Raw genomic sequence first — 16220 nt, forward strand, 5'->3', positions numbered from 1 at the left:
AAAATATAATTATAGAACAATTAATAATATAAAGAAAGATGAGATAGAAAAAAAAGAAAAACAAAAAGAAGGAAAGAAAGAAGCATATATTTGTGCCATCGATAAAATCAGTTGAGTTAAAAAAAGTGACGGTGTAGATTAGCTTCGTTAAAGTGAGTTAAAAACGTGTGAAGAAAGAGGAAGGTTTTTGGGGTGGAAGCGGCTTATTTAAAGTTAAAAGTTTTTCGGAGGTGTTTATTCACTGCTGCAATGTTAACATACATCTAGTTGATTGAATTTTAACATACGTCCTATATAACGTTAATAAGAATTCTAGGAGTTTGGAATAGGAAAGCAATAATATGGTAGATAGTTAACATACGTCCAGTTAATTATATACGTCCTATTTTTTATATTGAATTTGCGACAATTGTTTCATACAAGTAAAAAGTAATAATAGTTAAATTAATAATAGTGCTTTTTTGGGATGAAAACAGACTAAGAAGTTTTCTGCAATGTCTGAACACTCTTACAAATTTTAGTCAATAGATAAAAAATTTGTTGAATATATATGGTTAAAATGGCTTCACAAACATGCTATCTCTCTCACATACACACATGCGCACGCGCGCGCACACACATATATATATATGTGTGTGTGTATGTGTGTGTGTATGTAAATACACATAAAGTAAAGTTCTGCCTGGCGTTGCGCCATCAGCCTAGGAGCCGACAGGGCAGAGGATCAACGCATGACACACGACCAGCAGACGCGCAAGAGGAGGAAGGGGAGAGCTGCCGGTTCACAGCCTGCCGATACCGCCTTCACGTGTCCAGAGTGTGGAAGAGTCTGCCGAGCACGGATTGGCCTCATCAGGCATCTCAGGACCCACCAACCCCGACGCCGAACTGATTGATACCTTGGTCATCGTCGACTTCGACGGACAAGCAAGAAGAAATGCAAATAGATATAAGGAAATGGCACAACAGTGTAAATTGTTTTAAATAATTTATTACAAATTCCTGATTTAATTGTTTTCTTCATATAAGTTTTACTCTCAGTTAGTTATGCACGTCTTCTCGTATGCGTAAGAGAGAACTCTGGATTAAAATATAAAAAACGAACCACGCTTGATGCGTTGGAGTTTCTGGTTAAATGCATGACGTGCTTGTTTCATGCGCGCTGAGATTTCTTTTTGTTTTTATTACCGTAATTCAAACCCAAAAGGACGATCGCATTTCGAAAACATGCAATTCACCATTTCCCCTTCTTGATGTTTACGTTTCAAATGCTATTTATTTCCTACCACAAGTTTTTTATCACGCGTTTCAAGATTTCTCTTTTGTTGCTTTTATTTGTACTGCTCTGTTAGATAATTAATTCTACACGCGGAAGCTTTGCATTTTTCTTATTCGCGACGGAGCACTTTGTTTTCTGAACTGTGGACTTTGAAGAGGTTAATCACAGTTGAATTTATTCTTGAATTTATATCCGTCGTTTCGTATATGCATTCACGTGTATAAATATTTTTCTAATGTTTGTTGCTTTCTCAGTAGATTTAAAATATTCTACCCTGTTCTTTCCATCTTTCCTTCATATTTTACTCAAGTGCACTTTGCTTGCTAGTCGCTTTACTTAAACACTGATTTCGCTTTTTAACTTTTCCCCAACTATCATTTTAAAATAGTAATAAAAATGGATTTAATTATTACAATATTCTGTAGTCATTCACTAATTAAATAAATTAATTCTTATAACTTATCCGACAAGCAGCAAACTCTCAACCTAAAACGGTTGAAGCCGTTAGACGCCAGTAAGCCTTTTAGGCAAATTTCTTATTCTTTCAGACTGCTAGACTTGTAAAAATAGGAACGAAATAAAAATACGACTCGGCATTTTTATAAACAAATATACCGCATTTATACGTGGTTCTTCCAAAATAATGCGTTTTCATTATCTTGTAAAATCTTTTTGCAGACACATGTGCTTTTTAAAAGTCTCTGTATTTCGCAACTTTACGCTGGCGCCAGCCATCGCATTCTCGCATTCGTGGTTACACGTCTATCTCCCCCGAGTAACATTGCTTCTTTCTCAGCCACGTGGAATATTTTGTTCTCGTTTTGTGACGCAAGCTCGCGTACACTTACTAATTTGCATATGTGCTTTAACGGCTTCTGCTACTGTTGCTAATAGCTTATTTTTTACAAGGTGGTCACCACTTATGAAGGTCCGGAAGCCACTCGGGTATAAGGGTTATTGCGTGTACAGTACGTTCGTATTGGATATTTGATAAAGTGTCTTACTTAAGGGGGCGGTTCATCAGGACTTGATTTATGTTGGACTTGAAGACATCCAGGTTCTAGTCAGGTGGGAAACAGGCAAACAGAGAAGAGTTCCACCGCTATCCTTCGGCTTTTTTTCACACGCGCCCATACGCGATTTGTTTCAACTGTTTCATACTTCTGTGACTGTACTAATCGTCAGAAACTTTAATGTAACGCTAACAGATATTTCGCTGCTTAAGCGTCCCCCGTTAAACACGGTCCCAAAGAGTATCCCCTTACATTCCAAGTGGCAATATACCTTGTTTGGCGTGAAAATAAGATAAGGGAAAATATAACTTCCAATGTTTCAATCTTTTTTTCTATGAGGATTTGGTAAGAATTTTAGAATTAGTTTAAATAACTTTCTATTGAACAGTTTAAATGCTTATAACTTTTGAATTTCGAAAACAACACGAATAAATTCGTTTTGCATTTCAATGATTAATACAAGATTAATAAGGTCGTCCTATTTTAGAAGAAATGAAATAAATTGTTGCGGGTGTGATTTTAATGATTTAAATTATAGGATTTTAATGATTCAAATTATAGGATTTTAATGATTCAAATTATAGGATTTTAATGATTTAAATTATAGGATTTAAAAAAATATGATTTCTTGTTATTTTTTGATTTCAACAAAATTTTAGAATAGTAACCAAAAATAGCTTCAGTAAACAAAGACACGCAGACACTCAATACATTGTCAGGTAATTTTATTTATTAGAGTAGAATATAAATATATTTTTGATACACCGAAGTGTTCGTGTTTCATTCCCAAGTGAAATCATCAGGCTACATACGTATAGACCATTGTTATGGTACACATTGAAAGAATATATATATATATATATATATATATATATATATATATAGTATATTTATACACACACACACACACACACATATATATATATATATATGAGCAAACAGTTAATGAAATATGTTAAAAAACACGAGATGAGTTAAAAACATATTTAATCTGAAAAGGAAACACTAGATAAATGGATAGTCCTTAATCCGCGGAGTTTCGAAGAACTACTCTCCTTCTCATCAGAGGGTAGGAATTAGCAAAATGCAGGATCGGATTTTGCATGCAGAAGTATTTGATGAAACAACAAATAAGTCAAAGATCTTACTTGAAAACAAAATAAGTTAAGCAGAGGGAATATGGTAAAGAAAAAGGTGATTATACATGAATGGATTGTCTGGTGGAAGATAAAAAATCCAGTGACGGTAAAATCCAAATGTAAAACTTCAAGAAAGTTAAAAAAAATTCCATTTGTACAAGTAAAATCCAAAGAAATCCCGTAATTGGAAGAAGAAGATATATATATATATATATATATATATATATATATATATATATATATATATATATATATATATATGTATGTATGTGTGTGTGTTACGTGATAGTCTTGAGGGAGTGAATTGCTCCTCATTGGGGAGATTGAGACCCCTCTGGGGCCTGAGGAAGACCGGGTAAACATGCTAAGATTGTCCAATTAACTCCCCATATTTCCTCCTATAACACAGAACAAGCTAGGTAACATACAAATATCCGTGCATGAGGTCGCCAAGCTAATCAAGAACCTAGAATCCAGTAAAGCAACTGGCCCTGATGGCATCCCAATTATAGTGTTAAAAAAGCTTCAACCAGAACTTGCTCCCATACTTACCAAACTGTTTAAGCGCTGCCTTAAGGAGAAGTGCTTTCCGACTCCCTGGAAGACCTCATCAGTTTGCCCTGTATTTAAGAATTCAGGTGATAAGTCATCTCCCTCTCAGTACATAACAATAAGTCTCCTGTGTGTTATGAGTAAGTTGCTGGAATCCATATTAAATAGAGAAATAGTCAACCACCTCAGCAGGAATAACCTTCTTAGTGACACACAATATGGTTTCCGCTCTGCAAGATCTACCGCAGATGTGCTGACGGTTATATCCCACAGGATTAGTGAATCTCTTGACAAAGGCTTCCTTTCTACGGTAATTGCTCTTGACATATCAAAGGCCTTCGACAAGGTATGGCATAAGGGTCTACTTCACAAGATTTCCAGCTACGGAATAACTGGAAATGTTTTCTCAATCATTAAATCATTTCTCTCCGATAGGCTCATAAGAGTAGTGGTAGATGGCCAAAAATCGGAGGCCTGCAATATAAATGCTGGAGTACCTCAGGGGTCAATCCTGGGCCCAACTCTCTTCCTGATCTACATCAATGACCTCCCTAAACACATACTTAAATCATTCGTTGACATCTTGTCTGATAACACGACCATCTACGGCAACAAAGTTCTCTCTGATTCTCTCTCCTCTGATCTCGAGCGCGTGGTTCAGTGGGGGAAGATGTGGCTGGTTACCTTTAATGCATCCAAAACCAAACTCCTATCCTTACATCATCAACGCTCTGATCCCCAGCTGGCATCAATTGTGATGGATGGCTCTCATCTGGGAGAGGCCCCGTGTTTTGACAAGCTTGGAATTCCAAGGATGGAATACTGTTGCCATATCTGGGCAGGAGCGGCCAAAAACAGCCTATCATGCCTTGACAGAATACAAAATAGACTTCGTGGCTTAGTGAGGGATGCCCTTTTCTCTACCCTGCAACCTCTCTCCCACAGAGGAGACGTTGTGAGCCTATCCTTGTTTTATCGTTATTTTCATGGCAGGTGCTCGTCTGAACTCCAATCTCTGGTCCCCCCTCGCCAATCTTTCACGAAAAACACCCGTCTAGCTGAATCCACTGTGAAAAAATTTCCCCCACTCTATAGCTGTGCCTAAATCAAAACGCGGATTCCATGAACAAAACTTCTTTCTTAGAACTGCACGCCTGTGGAACTCTGTTCCGTCTGCCCGCTTCCCTCCGGACTACAACTTGGATGTCTTCAAGTCCAATGTTAACAAATTCCTAATGAACCGCCCCCTTAATTAAACCCTTCATCAAATCTCCACACTAACGTAATGTACTTGCAATAACCCTTATCCCTGAGTGGCTTCCGGGCCTTGATAAGTGGTGATCACTGTGTAAAAAAAAAAAAAAAAATTGAATCCCGGACAACAGCAGGTATCAGAAATACTTGAATTAAAAAAAAATATTTTTTTTAATTAAAGTATTTCTGATACATGTTGTCCGGGGTTCAATTAGAAAATCTTAGCTTATTTACCCGGTCTTCCTCAGATCCCAGGGGGTCTCAACCTCCCCAATGGGGAGCAATTCGCTCTCTCAAGACGATCACGTCCCATATGTGTGTGTGTGTGTGTGTGTGTGTGTGTAAGTATATGTGTAAGTGTGTGTGCAGTATTTATCATAAAATAGTTGTAGATACATCAAATAGTAATTATAATAAGATAGTAATTATATGCGTAGATAGTCAAGTTGTTATGTTATTGTTTGAAATGGCATTTTTATCTACAAAAGTGTATAGTTAGAGTTCACTTTATAATCTGTCATCCGACCCGTCTATCGTAATTAACTTATTAAAAAGAAAATGGATTTTTAGTACCATTTCATTTTTAACTATAGTAAACAATGCATCAATAGTAAATAAATAAATAATTATATGAGCTGATGCGTCTACCACCGATTTCTGCCTCTCCAACAGAATCGAAAAAGAGTCTAAACTTAATAGCTCTCGCACCATAAGCCAAACTCCAACTTCTGTCCCATCGCCGCAATGTTGCATCACTGTGCCTGTATCGTAAGTACTTTGACGAAATGTGCTCTAAGAAAATGTCAGCACTTGTTCTCCTTCGACGCACATACTCGTTACAACCCGGCAAGCAGTAAAATCTCACCCTTTTAACTGTTCAGATCAAAACTACCAGTTTTTCATGCAGAAGTTTAAATGTAACGTCAACAGTCATTTCGCTACTCAACACTCAACAATCTGTTGTTAGACACGATCCGAAATAGTAGCCTCTAACGATCAAGTGATAATACGTCAGAGTAAAAGATAATACGTGAGTTATGTAGAAGCGATAATCATATAAACATAGAATAGCTGGTCACACAATTTTATTATTAGATACATTTACTGTCAATTTTTTGTGTGTCAATAACGATGTTAACGCAGTACTATCTTGGAGCAACTTGCTTGTGTTCAAGTTAAGTGCAGAGAGGTCGAAATGATTGAAACTGACAGGTTTCAAACTCGTTCACTACCATTGACAACGCGTTGCACCTGCATGCAAGCAGGATCCACAAGGCAAGAGAATACATTTTGAGTGCAATTCCGGTTAACGGAATTTTCCATCCACACAGCTTAGAATAAATAAACGATGCACATGCATTTTTAGTTAGTTAGAATTAGTCGTGAAATCGCAGTCAAAACAGAAAATTCTGAGAAGATTAAATACTTCTTACGGGGAAGACGAGATTTGGACGGATGGTAGATAAACGAATAGCAAAATTCCCAACCTCCTTTTAAGGATAACACAAAGAAACAGAGCCGTGACTTCGACTATGGAAACTGAATAAAGATCCAATTGAGACTTGCGTCTGTTGTTATGCACGAGAGAGCTGTAGGTTCTGTTTCGTTTTTATAAACAACTCAAAAGGGCTGATGTGCCGTAAAAGTGAATATTTATATGCAATATAAACAGATTCTCTTTCTCCCAACAAATTTTTCTGTCACATTTCATCGCTGAATGTATTTGTGTTCAAACGCCCAGATTAAAAGGACGCATGTTAAGAATATGCACTCTTGTTTAATGTGTTGGTACTTTAATTCTTTGCAGGAAGCATCGCACATGCAAAAATTTGAAAATTTTCAAATGTTTATGCGTGACGTTCCTTTTTATAATTATGTGCCATGGAGCCGATAACTTTCCCTTGTTTATAAAAAAAAACCCTAAAAATACACAGCTTATTATTTTTCTTAATATAATGTACATGTGATCAATTCTTATTTATGGTTTCGAATGTTGGATAGTAACGAAGGCGGATGAAAGTCGTTTGGAAGCAGCAGAGATATGGTTTTTAAAGAATATTCTGCGCATCTTATGGACAGAAGGGAAGACAAGCGAAGAAGTCATGTGTAAGGTAAAGTACAGCAGATCACTACGCAATAACTTCCACGCCAGACAGTTAATGTTCTTCAGCCATTTAATGCGAATGGACGGCTTAGAAAAAACTGCCAGGGAAAATAGCGGAGAAGACAACGAACAAAATTCATTAACAGTCTCCAAATGATCACTAAAACTACAATTATAGATATCATCAGAAAAACCGAATGCAGAGGAGACTGAAGGGCAATGATCATCAATGTCTGCAATAACAGATCTGATACTTTAAGAAGAAGAAGAAGAAGAAGAAGAAGAAGAAGAAGAAAAAGAAGAAGAAGTATAATGCCGACGTTCTATTCTTATTTTCACACTAGTCCCCCCATATAAATGGGTGATGAAGCGGTACTGATCCACATGATTTCATCCTGGCTAGGGGCCACTCTACGTCATATTGTAAATCTCATTTTTAAAATTTGTTTGTTTACATCATTGTTACATTACTTATAACATCAAACAATATAACCTTACACAATATAACCTTACACAATATAATCCTACACAATATAATCCTACACAATATAATCCTACACAATATAACCCTACACAATATAACCTTACACAATATAACCCTACACAATATAATCCTACACAATATAATCCTACACAATATAACCCTACACAATATAATCCTACACAATATAATCCTACACAATATAATCCTACACAATATAACCCTACACAATATAATCCTACACAATATAACCCTACACAATATAACCCTACACAATATAACCCTACACAATATAACCCTACACAATATAACCCTACACAATATAATCCTACACAATATAATCCTACACAATATAATCCTACACAATATAACCCTACACAATATAACCCTACACAATATAATCCTACACAATATAATCCTACACAATATAATCCTACACAATATAACCCTACACAATATAACCCTACACAATATAACCCTACACAATATAATCCTACACAATATAATCCTACACAATATAATCCTACACAATATAACCCTACACAATATAACCCTACACAATATAATCCTACACAATATAACCCTACACAATATAACCCTACACAATATAATCCTACACAATATAATCCTACACAATATAACCCTACACAATATAACCCTACACAATATAATCCTACACAATATAACCCTACACAATATAATCCTACACAATATAATCCTACACAATATAACCCTACACAATATAACCCTACACAATATAATCCTACACAATATAATCCTACACAATATAACCCTACACAATATAACCCTACACAATATAATCCTACACAATATAACCCTACACAATATAATCCTACACAATATAATCCTACACAATATAACCCTACACAATATAATCCTACACAATATAACCCTACACAATATAATCCTACACAATATAACCCTACACAATATAACCCTACACAATATAATCCTACACAATATAATCCTACACAATATAATCCTACACAATATAACCCTACACAATATAATCCTACACAATATAATCCTACACAATATAATCCTACACAATATAACCCTACACAATATAACCCTACACAATATAACCCTACACAATATAATCCTACACAATATAATCCTACACAATATAATCCTACACAATATAATCCTACACAATATAATCCTACACAATATAACCCTACACAATATAATCCTACACAATATAATCCTACACAATATAACCCTACACAATATAACCCTACACAATATAACCCTACACAATATAATCCTACACAATATAATCCTACACAATATAATCCTACACAATATAACCCTACACAATATAATCCTACACAATATAACCCTACACAATATAATCCTACACAATATAACCCTACACAATATAACCCTACACAATATAACCCTACACAATATAACCCTACACAATATAACCCTACACAATATAACCCTACACAATATAACCCTACACAATATAATCCTACACAATATAATCCTACACAATATAACCCTACACAATATAATCCTACACAATATAATCCTACACAATATAATCCTACACAATATAACCCTACAAAATATAATCCTACACAATATAACCCTACACAATATAATCCTACACAATATAACCCTACACAATATAACCCTACACAATATAACCCTACACAATATAACCCTACACAATATAATCCTACACAATATAATCCTACACAATATAATCCTACACAATATAACCCTACACAATATAATCCTACACAATATAACCCTACACAATATAATCCTACACAATATAACCCTACACAATATAACCCTACACAATATAACCCTACACAATATAACCCTACACAATATAATCCTACACAATATAATCCTACACAATATAACCCTACACAATATAACCCTACACAATATAATCCTACACAATATAATCCTACACAATATAACCCTACACAATATAATCCTACACAATATAACCCTACACAATATAATCCTACACAATATAACCCTACACAATATAACCCTACACAATATAACCCTACACAATATAACCCTACACAATATAACCCTACACAATATAACCCTACACAATATAACCCTACACAATATAATCCTACACAATATAACCCTACACAATATAACCCTACACAATATAATCCTACACAATATAACCCTACACAATATAATCCTACACAATATAATCCTACACAATATAACCCTACACAATATAATCCTACACAATATAACCCTACACAATATAATCCTACACAATATAACCCTACAAAATATAATCCTACACAATATAATACTACACAATATAACCCTACACAATATAATCCTACACAATATAATCCTACACAATATAACCCTACACAATATAACCCTACACAATATAATCCTACACAATATAACCCTACACAATATAACCCTACACAATATAACCCTACACAATATAATCCTACACAATATAATCCTACACAATATAATACTACACAATATAACCCTACACAATATAACCCTACACAATATAGCGACAATATAGCGACGTATAAAACTAATATGAATTTTTGAGTCGCGCAAGCAGTGCAGATAGAAGTGAGACAAAATTTACAAAACCTATCGATTCCTAGAGAGTGAATGATTGATAAGCTGGAGGTTTTAAACACAAAGCACAACTCAAAAAAGTTGAAAAGCTACAGAGAAGGAGGGTGTTACAAACGGGCGACCTTTCTGCTGGAAAATTATTTTTCCACATAGTCACCAGCATTCTTAATGCACATTTGTAAGGAATTTAATCACGCATCTCTGCTTTTGTCACATGTACATGATAGGGGCTGATTTTTTAGAGTCTCACACCGACAATATCTACAACAGAGAAATGAAACTTTCAGGTCATAGATGCACAAGTTTAGTCATCAGAACAATGTCATTCGCAGTCCCATCTGATCTATTCGGGCGGAAGTAAAATAGGAGGCATTACTTTTGGAACGCCCTTCAGGCCGACGACTCTCGTATCAAGTCAAATGGGATAGACAAATCCGGCATATGAGCCGAGATGCCGAATGATGTCACGTTTTATCGAGCTGAGAGAAAGCTAAAGCGCTGGAAAAAGTTTGTACATGGGAAGCTACGCGATGTTGTTGACTAATAATGTTGTAATAACTGAAGAAAACGTTGATAATCGACAAACGTGAAATGCTTCCACCTTTAAGATATCTGTTGTCTGTTTATTCTTACTCACTTTTGCTAGGATAGTTAATTAAGAGAATACTAGTCTCTCTTCCATTTCTGATCATACTATCTCAAGAAAACGAGAACTAAAATGCCAAGCGAATGTCTTAATCTACGTTTCTGTGCGAATAAAAGTTTATTTTAACTAGCCGCACTTAGAGACACTAAACGTGTCAAGCGGCTGTGCGAACGAGAAACAGTGACGACATACACAATGGAAAAAACGACCAACGAAACATGCAGTGTAAGTCAACACTTAAGAACAAAGGAGGACAGTAATATAAATAGTATATCCCTTTATACACGCATTTCTATAATCAACATTGAGATTGTCGCTTTAACGTAACAAGAAAAAAGTAAAGAATTAACAGGCGAATGTACGCGAAAATAGCGTAAAAGAAATTGAGCGCTTAAACATAGGAGTTTTAGCAAATGAAAACCTTACAAATGACAAATTAATTCAACTTTAACCGCATCATCTCAAAATAATACTCAAACTTCATAAGTGAATTACAATTCGCATACAAAATATAAACCAATTCTATTTAACAAACTTTTTGATTCTTTTTCTCATCACAATATCTATTACGAATTATCTATTCTACTTGTTCTTTCTTTAGTTATTCCACTGATTACGCTTTGAAAACGAGAAAATACAATTTTTGAAGGCCAAATTCTTTCAAAAAAGGCGAAATTCTAGAAATTTTAAAAAGGTAATTTGGAACATTGGACAAAGATATAAGGGTGACTTCCCTTTAGTGTAGCATAGTTTTTGAATATGATAACAACAACAACAACAACAACAACAACAACAACAACAACAATAATAATAATAACAACAACAACAACAACAACAATAATAATAATAATAATAATAATAATAATTCTGATTTCGTTTATGAACGTCTCTCTGGAAAGGGATGGAATTCATTTCAAGAGGATTTCCCTTAATCCCGGCTTCAAACCAGGAGATCAAGGGTTTTCCTAAGGATGTTGGTGGTACCTATGATTGCAGAGGTTTGAAGGCCGCCTAAAACATCGGGGATTTGTAGTTTTTTTCAATTGTCCTTCCAGACGACTTGATACTACTCCTAGTGTATCAACTACAACCGGGATTATTTGTGTTTTAACCCCGTGTATACGCCTTATCTCCAAGGCTAATGGAGCATAATTGCTCCACTTCTCGTTCTCCTTCTCCCTCACATTCCTGTCCCAGGGTACTGAGATCTGAATCTGCCATTTTTTTGAAACCCTGTCAATGACGACCAAATCCGGACGATTATGTTCCAATTGCTTGGTCGTTATGACACTTTTGTCCCACCATACCTGTACCTTGCCATCCTCACTTGTTCTCACTTCATCAGGCACCTGCTAAAACCATTTTCCAGCACACTTCACTCCAACCCTCTTACACACCTCCCAATATATCCGGAGTTCCATGTGATCGTGTCTTTTGCGGTACTCTCTCTGGGCCAGTCCACTACATCCTGCTGCAAGGTGCGCAATTGACTCTGAGGTCTTACGACAAATCCGGCATTCTGCAGTAATTTCCTCTCCTAGAACCACTTTTTTGAACAATCGTGTTTCTAATGCCTGCTCTTGTGCTGCACAAACAAAAGCTTCAGTACTCTTAACCAGATACCCAGCTCTAAGCCATTGCCATGATCTTTCATCAGCCAGTTCTGCTATATCCTGGAAGAACCTTCAATGCATTTTCTTCCTAGCCAGTTCCTCTGACCTTTCTCTATCCATACGTTTCACAGAATCAGCCTTGGTCTCACATATCTCCACTTCATTGGCCACAACCTTAAGCATCCACTCCCCACTTCTAACCACATGCTCCTTCAACGACATCTCCTCGGTTCTAACACAATCTTTTACACTTTTCAATCCTCTCCCACCATCTTTTCTCTTTTGATACAGCCTTGCTACGCTACTTCGAATGTGAAATATACCAAACATTGCTAAAACCTTTCTTGTTTTGATATCCATGGCATGCAAATCCTTGTCAGACCATTCTAAAATTCCCGCACTGTATCTCAAAACACTGACTGCCCATGCATTTACTGCTTTCATTAGATTTCCTCCATACAGTTTCGACTTTGCAATTAGTTTCGCTCTTCTAAGATACTCCTTCCTGACTTTTTCTTTCATTTCTCTGTTCATGATGCCTACACTTTCCAGCACTTCCAAATACTTATATCCTGTATCTTCTATTTCTTTCATGATTTCTCCATTTGGCAGCACTATTCCATTCGAATGAACCTTTATTCCTCTTTTCATCACTAGCACCGCACATTTACTAATCCCAAACTCCATCCCAATGTCTCTTGAGTATGTCCCCACAAGTTCTACCAGTCTCTCCATTTCCTTTTCATTTCTACCGAATATTTTCAAATCATCCATAAACAGTAGATGGTTGAGACGTCTGTCACCAGATCCAAAGTTATACCACAGTTTTTCTCTCTTCAAGAGGATGCTCAGTGGCATCATTATCATTAAAAAAAAGATAATGAATCTCCTTGAAATGTCCCACGTTTAATGCCAACCTGCCCCATCTCCTCTCTGTTAATAATAATAATAATAATAATAATAATAATAATAATAATAATAAATAATTACATTAATAATGATAATAATAATAATAATAATAACATTAATAATAATAATAACATTAGTATAATTATTAGTACTTGTGTATTTGTCTCATTTGGGTCAGTTTTATATTTAAAATACAGTGGACACTATTTTCATCTTCGATTAGACAAATTCTCAGCAGTTTCTGTCAAAAAAGCGATTGTAGCTACTTAGGAAAACTTGCACGTACTATAAAATCATACACGCAAAGACTTTCGTTCTTTTATTCCTGTTTACTTCCAGATATAATAGGCGTGCGCACGAAATAATTTTGCCTAGCCATTTTTGGGCAAAGAGCACTTTTGCAAAAATAACGACACCCATTACCAAAGACGTTCACAGACTATCAAACACAGCACACATATATACACTGTTGACCTAGCACTCTTGTGTACAATAGAGTACACGCCCCTCTCAATAAAAAGCATCTATTTATATCTAAGATCTATTTAAAACAAATATCTATTTATGTTTATGCAAGCGGACATATACAGAAATGTTCAACGGCCCGGTCGGGCGGAACTTAACATTACGCGTTACGTTTGACAGCTTAATTACAATTCTATTTAAGGTTCGTCATAGGATTAATATTATGCCAAACATATATTGAAAAATGATTTTTTTAATACTCTGATCTTTATTATAGAGGAGGATTACATTCACTGAATTTCGAACACTGGAAAACAGTACCCGAAAGAGAACTGCCACTTAATTCTAAAGAGAAACAATAAGATGTCACAAGAGAAAAAAAAAATAATGAAAGAACAAAACAAATAAACAACAACAACAACAACAACAACAAAAACCCACTAAAATAAAATCAAACCATTTATTTATTTTATTGCAGACTATTATCTTCATCTTTTTAAATTTTTGTTTCACGACGTTTCAGTCAACTATTCCTCTTGCCTTCATCAGGTGGTAACCGCGATGGGATGGGAACTCTGAATCTCCTAACTGCATCCTTAGCAATTACTGCCTTCCATAGTTGTTGTCGTCTCAGTAATTGCCGAGGAAACTGTTAGGAGATTCGGAGTTCCTATCCCGTCGCGGTTATAACCTGACGAAGGCTAGAGTAATAGTTGGTCGAAACGTCATGAAACAACTAAAAGATGAAGATGATAGTCCGCAATAAATGAACAAACAATACTCATCTTAATAATGAATTCCAATTAATTAAATAGAATCAAATCAAATCACAAAACTATATATAGCACTCTACTTACGCCACCCCATTAAAAAACTCATTTACTTAGAATAATTGCTTTATGCTAAAATGATGGCTGGTTACGATCAAATCCGTGCTGACTTTATTAATTCTGTTAATCTATTAATCCTTATTAGTCCTTAACTATGCATCATGCCGATAGTATAATCCTTAGTTCGCTGCACTTTTTCCTAGCAAAAATCCATACACAATTTCACTGTAATCGTAGTTTTCGAGAAAAATTCTAGAGGAAATGTGGTATTGTAATAACTAATACCTATTAATCCATAATTAAATATAGAACGGAAACCACAATAATTAGTTCGCTGCACTTTATAATAACAAATTTCTGCTAGATCGGCTCAATACTTTCCGATACAGCCAAATTTAAATATAATATAGATGAAAAAAAAATAATTAAGAAGCTCTTCAGCATCATAATAAATAATAAGGACGCTTATATAAAATTTGTCGACTTGTATCTGACAAGTCGAAGAGTTTAACAGCTTTGTTTGGAGATTCTTTTTAATTAAAGCAACATTTATCATCGCACTTACGAAAATTATTAAAAAAATAAAAGACGAAAAAAAATGAAATAATTGAAAAAATTGCTGGTCTTTCACCTGCGTCAACTAGAAAGACATTTTGAGGCATCCATTCCTCGGATTTCTCTTCATTTGAAATGTTCTGATTGCTTTTCGGTTTATTAGTGCCAATCAAAATTTTGTTAATTAAGAATTTCGTTTCGTTTCCCCCCTCGTCCACTCCCGAACACCCAATTCCTGTTTTTGGTGTTGATTAGACCGATTATGCGTTTTAGACAATTATCGCCTCCAGAATAGAATAAAAGATTAAAAACAAAAATTCTTCAAAAAATATTGACGAAAAATTTGTTTGACAGCTGCGTCTTGCCTTAAGGAGTGACAATTGGCATGCAAATTCGGTTTTAACTCTTGTATTAACGGCATATTGTCTTCCCAATCGAAACAAACAATGAACGAAATTATGTTACATCCCATCACGAATGAATAATTATTCCCTTAATTAATCTATATAAATAAAACGGTAGATATATGTATCTGTGTGTGTCGCTGTGTGTCTGTTTGTAAATATTTAACCGATAAACTCTTAAACTACATTCACATAACACCGAAATAAACAGAAAACAGTAATCATATAACGAGGATGTCTTTTAATGAAGAAAATATCTTTGCTTGGATGGATAACGCGTACAGAAATATGTCGGCAAGTTGAACTGCAAACTGTTCATTTCAACTTGTCGACATATTTCTATTACTTGTGGACATG

This window comes from Euprymna scolopes, chromosome 9, assembly GCF_053919585.1.
Source record: "Euprymna scolopes isolate OS-2025 chromosome 9, ASM5391958v1, whole genome shotgun sequence".
In the NCBI taxonomy this organism is placed as follows: Eukaryota; Metazoa; Mollusca; class Cephalopoda; order Sepiida; family Sepiolidae; genus Euprymna; species Euprymna scolopes.